Here is an 8,019-nt window from a genome sequence, read left to right as displayed (position 1 = left end):
TGGTAAGCAAAGTAGTGTTTGCCAGTAAAATCCCCAGGTAGCTAGCTTTCAAACAGTCAGATATAAAATTAGCAAATGAAACATCTGTTCCTCACTATTATTTTATAATCACATTAATTGGCAGATGTCTTTAGGTAACAGAGGAAAGCATATCAGCCATTACATGTGTTTCTATGGGGTCATGCTTTTGGCCACTGGGTATCATGCACCTAAAAGGCCATCGCGGCAGGAAACAAAGTTACCCTGGACTCAGAAAGCAGCCAGCTTTCTCCCCATACAAACCTCCTGACAAGGAAGCTAGCTGCCCACCTACAACAGGAATGAGGACGCCCTGTTAAACCCCAATGAGGACAACCTTACCCTCACCGCTGCCAGGTTTGGTTTTTCAATTATCATGTAGTTTGCACAAAAGCGCTGTGCCAATTCAATTACTGCCTGATTAATGGAGTGTTGCGGGTTTATTTCAGGGGTCTAGCTATCTATTCATTAGCATATTGGGGCCTCTACTCCGCTGTTTTGTCCTGATATGCTTTGAAAACTCCCCAGTGCAATTAAAATACTCTAATATGCTTTAAATAGTTATTTGAGAAAACACATCCAGACTTTTTTGCATTCCTTGGGGATTTTGTTAAGCACATCCAGATTTATTAGAAGGCATCTACAATTCCTTTATAAACACATTCTTCTTTCCTCGTCTAGGTTTTGGAGTTTTCCCTCACCAGATGAGCAGTCCTGTACTGGGCAGTAGAGTTCCTGTTTCCCGCATCTGGGGGAGGAGACAGCATCACAAAAGACTGAGTCTGAGAGTTTCATCCAGTGATTTGCTTTCATAGGATCTTCTCCAGCTTGTTTTGAGTAATAAACTTAACTAGAGACTGAATCTAACGTGGAGTCTCTGCAGGCATCTCTATGGAGTTCTGTCCATATTCAGTAAAAAGGAGTGATGATTAGATTGAGTTGTGAAGAATATTGAATTTCCTTGGCCTTTGCTCTTTCTGGAGAAAGATATTAAGAGTGAATGGCCCTTAGTGGGCAAATAAAGACCCTCCTCTTAGTACCCACTGTGTTTGCATTTTATGTGTGGCCACCTTTATATACAGATGGGCTGAAAAAATATGTAGACTCTGATGCTAGTCTTTGCAAATGCCATCTGTAAATTCAAGACAGTGGAGGGGCAGAAAAGACTCATTTGCTAGCAGAAGAAAACATGCAAAAGAAATATAGGAGGCCACCATCACTGGCCACCCACACACCCATCAGGAGTTGTGACTGGTGAGAATTAATGGCCATGGGTGAAGACGGACTTGAATTACTCCCACAAGAGCCAAGCTCATTTTTCTGATGCCACAGTTTTTCAGAACACTGCTCATATATTCCCATTTGAGCATCACAACAGTCCCGTGAGGACCTAATGCTACACACGTGGATGGTGATCCAGTTGTTGTGGAAGTACAAAAGACATTTTGTTTCAGATGTTGTGGATTCAGACATAACTGTGTTTAACTTTGTTCCCAGTGACCCAGACTCAGTTTGTAATCCAAGATGTTATCCAGAATGTTGTTATAGAGCCTGTTCAGTGCTCAGATATTATGGAAGAAGCACACGTATCTGAGAGGGTCATCATTCCTGAGCAAGTGCTGGACTCAGGTGGAACTGAAGAAGTGTCTTTAGCAGAGTGCACAGTCCCAGATACCGTTTCAGCTTCTGATGTTATTTAAGCCTCAGTGTCTATGCCAGAACATATCTTGACAAGTGAATCTGTGCAGGCGTCTGACATTGGACATATTGAATAAGTGCGTAGTAGTACACTATAGTGTAGTAGGGGCAGAAATCATTGCTGATCCTCTGACTGCCGATAGTGTCTGAAGAAGTATTGGTAGCAGATTGTGCCTCTGATGCAGCCATTGATGCCAATGGTGAACCAGGAAGCTGATGGTGAAAGCAACTGTGAGGGCTACCTTGATTTCCTGTAAGTCTTGGGGTACAGTGATTGTCAAAGTGTTTTTAAAGGTTCTCTTTCCCAATATCAGGGGTGCAATTTTCTTGACTTCTGTGAAATTAAATTACATAGGCCTTCTTTTTTTGTTGTTTCACTTTGGAGCTTGTAAGATGACTCAAAATTTTTAAAAGTGGAATGGTACAGGGTCATTTCTCTATGAGGACACAACAGAAAGATGAGATTTCTTCAGTCTAGAGAGAGAAGGATGGAAAGTAATAAAACTGAACTTTTTGAAATCATGTGATCAGTCTGTTAGCAGACTTTGTTAGAATTGGGAACTCTCTTAAATTTAAAAGGAGTTCAGCTTGGAGAAAAATGTATAACCAAACTATTCATAGTCTTATACATGGCTATTCTGTACTACTGATGTAATACTTAAGTGTTGATTACTTTACTTATATGGTATGTAAAATGCTCTTTATGTAACAAATAGCATACACAAGAGTTCTGGCATAATATTTAAGGGACTTCCCTGGTGGCTCAGCAGGAACAAGTCTGCTTTAGGTACAGGAAACCCAGGTTCCATCCATGGGTTGGGAATAATCCCTGGAGGAGGGAATGACAACCCACTCCAGTATTATTGCCTGGGAAATCCCATAGACAGAGGATCCTGGGGGGCTACAGTCTATGGGGTCACAAAGAGTCAGACACAACTGAGAGACTAACACTTTCAACTTCATAGTATTTAAACAAATGATTCCAAAACATAATTTCAAGTATGAAGGACTCATTCTAGGTTATTGAAGAAAAGCAAGGTGTTCTAGAACACACCTCTAATGTCTGGGAGGACAGCTGTGTCTTCTTACAATTTATGTCTTGGTACCACTTTCAGATATGAAATACTCTGTTGGATAGACCACAGTTCTGACCCAATTTGGAAGTTCTTAGGTCTTTAGGAACTAAACATCAAACAAATAAAGACTCACAGACTCTTCGCTTATATAAACTCACAAGACTATTTGCTTTGCTTAAATACCTGTTATAACACAGGAATTTAATATAACATATTGAAGTCCATCAGCACATTAGGAAATACCTTTTAAAAGTTCTGAAGATTTCAGAACTCAGAGAATTCTTTGTGTAAAGAAGAGGAAATCCTCTTCATTCAACACATGTTTATTGTGCCCCTACTTTGTGTGAGAGAGTTCTGTAGATAACACAAATATGGGTATCTTCTAAATTTTAAAATACACCAAACAAAAAAACAGGAGGTTGGAAGATTGGCCTGTAATAGGAGTAGTGGTTGCATGTAGTCAAAATACAAGTTAAGAGTGCGACGTAGCTTTGGTATTAAGAAATACTGACAGTGTCATGATACTGTAAGTCTCAATAATACTTTAAGTATGCTAATACTTTACTTAATATATAGTAAGAAATACATGTATATAATGTATATAATATATATAAATATATTATATATAGTATTAAATATGACTAGTACTCTGAAAGTGAAAGAGGAGAGTGAAAAGGTTGGCTTGAAGCTCAACATTCAGAAAATGAAGATCATGGCATCTGGTCCCATCAGTTCATGGGAAATAGATGGAAAAACAGTGGAAACAGTGTCAGACTTTATTTTTTTGGGCTCCAAAATCACTGCGGATGCTGATTGCAGCCAGGAAATTAAAAGATGCTTGCTCCTTGGAAGGAAAGTTATGACCAACCTAGATAGCATATTCAAAAGCAGAGACATTACTTTGCCATCCAAGGTCCATCTAGTCAAGGCTATGGTTTTTCCCGTGGTCATGTATGGATGTGAGAGTTGGACTGTGAAGAAAGCTGATCGCCGAAGAATTGATGCTTTTGAACTGTGGTGCTGGAGAAGACTCTTGAGGGTCCCTTGGACTGCAAGGAGATCCAACCAGTCCATTCTAAAGGAGATCAATCCTGGGTGTTCATTGGAAGAACTTATGCTAAAGCTGAAACTGCAATACTTTGGCCACCTCATGCGATGAGTTGACTCACTGGAAAAGACTCTGATGCTGGGAAAGGTTGGGGGCGGGAGGAGAAGGGGACGACAGAGAATGAGATGGCTGGGTGGCATCACCGACTCGATGGACATGAGTTTGAGTGAACTCCGGGAGTTGGTGATGGACAGGGAGGCCTGGCATGCTGTGGTTCATGGGGTCGCAAAGAGTCGGACACGATTGAGCGACTGAACTGAACTGAACTGAACCGATAGTACTATAGTATAGAGTTCAGGTTTGTTGATGAGATAACCAGGAGTTAGAAAAAGCAGGAAAGGACAGCAGCCAGTTTGTCAGTCACTTTAAATTTCACAATGATGTGATAAATAAACAACGCTAATGCCAGGTGACAGGTTTCCTGCTTAAGAGAAGTCATATTAAGACATGACCTGAGTGGGAAAGAAACCCAAAGGGAGAGGATGCTTGTATATGGATGGCAGACTCATTTCTCGGTATGGTAGAAACTAACACAGCATTGAGAAGCCACTGTTCTAATAAGTTAATTTTGAAAAGGAATATTTCCAGGAGACGAGTGGGTAAAGTGGCCGTCTGCCTCCTGAGAAACAACACCTCTCGTGCGCGTTTATGCACTCACTCCTGCGTTCACTTATTGAATGACCGTCAGTGGGTCACTTGCTACACACCGTTTTGCACAGGACCTCTTTCTTCTACCTGTTCTTCCGTTATTCCTGGATGAAAGGACAGGTAGGGGGAAAAAAAGGGATAATAATCTTCACTTTCTGAATTTCAAGATCCTATTACATGTATTAAAGAAATCCCTCCTTCTCCAAAATGCCTACCCATTTCAAAAAGAGGAGTAAAGACTTCAGAAACCATCTACTTTTCCTGTTGAAAACTTCAGGGTATGAATAAACCAAGTTTAGAATCATTTGTATTTGTAAAGTGCTGCTGCTGCTGCTGCTAAGTCACTTCAGTCATGTCCAACTCTGTGCAACCCCATAGACGGCAGCCCACAGGCTCCCCTGTCCCTGGGATTCTCTAGGCAAGAACACTGGAGTGGGTTGCATTTCCTTCTCCATGTAAGGTAAAGAGCAGTAGGGAAGCGAAGTGTGTGAAATGTATATTTTACAGAGCAGGAAATAAAGTATAAGCTCAGCATTTTGAGGAATGTCAGTCTCTGCCCTGTGTTAGATCTGTTGGTTCTTCCTGGTTCAGACCCATCACTAGCCTCCCGGCTTGCATGGTGAGTGACTTAGTCTGATCGAGTCCATAGGGAATGATGCCATGAAGCATTTGCTGCTAGGCAGTGAAGTGTAAGCAGGCCCAAAAGCGCAGCATGGTGAGTGTTGACGGACGCAGAGGAACTAAATCATACATGCTGTAGGCTCCAGGGCAGTGGAGCCCACGTGCCTTCACACTCCCCGGAGACCACAGCAGCAGCAGAAGTCAGGCTACAGGAAAACAGAGCCTTTGGGTACCAGCGCATAACTTAGCGACATGGGGTGATAAGTCAAAAGTTTGTGTTTACGACTCTGGACATTGCTCATTTATTTCCCCCTCCATGCTCTGATACACTGTGTTTGTGTTTGCATAGCTGTAACTGAACTCCTTAGAATCACCAAATATCATGACGGATTTTTCAAATTCAATGTTCAAACGCCCAAAATATTTCAGCCATATATTTCCCAATCTGAACTTGTAACATTGTGTTCCATAAGGAAAATTTACTCCACATGCTTCACAGCTAACTGTGAATAAACATACGTCCGACATTCCAGAAAATACACGTTTTTCTCACTTCCAAAATTTAAAACAAATAGAAAGGAAAGGTTTTTTTGAGAATGTTTGGAAAGTATCAAAACAAGGACTTACAAATATTCTTAAGTATAAAACAAACTCTGTCCGATTCGAAAATCATTTACCTTGTATTTAACCCACTGTTGTTAGAGATTTAATTTTCAAAACACATTTTTCTGATCAATAAAAGGAATATCTATACAAACAAACAACCAACTTGGTTAAAGTAATTAGTGACCAGAACTGCCATGAGAATAATGAAAATTTCAATAATATATAATAAATAACCTAACCAGTAAATAAATTTGACTTTTAAAGTTTTATTATCTTTTCAAATTTATAAATTTTTTAAGCCATTTACTTCAAAGCCGGATATTGAACTCACTCAGTTTCAAAATAATGTTAACGCCCTTGATAAACTTGATTGACTCTTTACATCTAAAATAATGCATTTTAAAAACTGTGTGATTATGTAATTTAACAGCCTTCCTAACTATTTTATTAGCATCATTTAGAAGGAAACATTGTCAGTTATGTCATAAACAATATTTAATAATCTTGCCAAAATTAAGTAGTCTTCTACTGCTGTTTTTGGAGTTTTTAAAAGTGTTTAACTTGAAATGCTATTAACATTATTTTTTCTAGTCAGAAGATCATAAAATTTTAAAAAGTATTGTTAGATTTAAAACTACATGCTCTATTCTTCCTAATATAAAAATTAAACATTCTATTTGTTTTCTGTTTGAAATCATTGTTAGCATTTTTTATGTATACATTTTTTAAACTTTAAGTTTTTTAAAGAATGCTTTTATTAGGTCAACTAAAAAAATATTGAAAAAATCTAAGCATTTCTATGAAATTTATTTCATGGTTAGGAGAAAGATGAACACACTTCTAATTTTTCACCCTATGCCAAAGTTTCAGCCCAGAGAGGATGTTTATGGTTCAGAAAAAAAAACCTAAGAAATATAAATGTGGAGACAACCTTAACTACAGTGTTACGAATGCAAAGTTGTAATTTTATATGTTAATCTATCAATACACAGCATGTGCAAACATATGTTTATAGACAAGGAAACAGGAATATACAAATGAGGAGATAAAATTCTTCTATCTCATTTGGTGCTCTGTAATTTCTCTCAATTTATGAATGTTTTGTTTTTATATTATGATTTCATTTGAAGTTGACATGATGTAACTTGGGCTGATTTGCAAAGACCCCACTGCGAACAGTCTCAAAGCTGGGACTGCCAGCCTGCTCGGAAGATGGGACAGAAACTTTCCCTACTGGGACCTTTATAGGCAGGACAAGAAAATCAGAACATTGTGCAAGGGGAAATGTTTGAGTGCTCTTTGATAGGCAGGACAGGTATGCATTCAATTTTATGAGCACAGCTGTTATATCTACCTCTCTAAATTTGGCCCTTAGGCTTCAGCAGAAAATCTGTGGCAAAAGAAAGATAAGGCGGTGGTTTAACAGTCTGCCTCTGAGCCACCTAAAGTCCAGCTCATTTGCTAATCATGATGAAACCGAAACAAAATTCAGGGACAAACAAGACAGTTTATTTTGTGAAGAAGCCCCTGTGCAAAAGACTCCCCTCTGTTGATGGCCGGGTCCGAGTGCATGGTGCTCAGACAAAGATTAAAGAAGATCTGAAACTCTGTTTGCTTCTTTTCTTTTTACTCAAGTTACATGCTTTTGCAAAACAGTTAGGTGAAGTCTGCTATGGAATTAGCAGATGGCTTTAATTTTCATTTGGGATGTAAGGCGTAACCCAATTTTCTTTACTAATGTGATGGATGAGTTTTAGGAAGGTTTAAAATTCTAAATTGAATTTTGATAGTTGTATAAATATCCAGGATTACATTATTGAAAGCTGGCATTGGAGTTAGACGCTATGGAAGAAAGCTTTAGATAGGATACAGCAGCAGAGATTCTTTTTTTTTTTTTTTAAAGAAACAATATCTCCAGGAGAAGATCCTTAGGGCTAAAATTCTTAAGATACATTGTATTTCACAGGACAAACATTTAAGATATTTAAGTTTATTTTTTATTATTTTTCCAAAATAATCTAGCATTTTTCTTCTGATTATAAACAAAATAGATATGCATCATAAACAATACATAAAGTAATAATAGAATTCCATTGTCCAAAAATCATCCCACACTACCATGTTTCTCGGGACACACTCACAAAACACACATTCTTATGAAAATGGTCATAGTAATATCCATATTTTGCAAACTTCCTTTTTTTCACTTAATGTGTGAAAAAATGTATGTTGGAATGTATTTAG

At 38.4% G+C, this 8,019-nt stretch overlaps 1 pseudogene; it reads left to right on the top strand.

The window, feature by feature from the left end:
* The first annotated feature begins 1,288 nt into the window (after positions 1 to 1,288).
* Positions 1,289 to 7,328, top strand: LOC129540084 (zinc finger X-chromosomal protein-like; annotated as a pseudogene).
* The last annotated feature ends 691 nt before the right edge of the window (positions 7,329 to 8,019 follow it).

Source organism: Moschus berezovskii, chromosome 11 (genome assembly GCF_049115385.1).
Source record: "Moschus berezovskii isolate FMDL1 chromosome 11, NW_MosBer_1.0, whole genome shotgun sequence".
NCBI classification, from domain to species: Eukaryota; Metazoa; Chordata; class Mammalia; order Artiodactyla; family Moschidae; genus Moschus; species Moschus berezovskii.
Note: the sequence above shows the minus strand (reverse complement) of the source record. Positions and strands in the feature narration are given on the sequence as shown.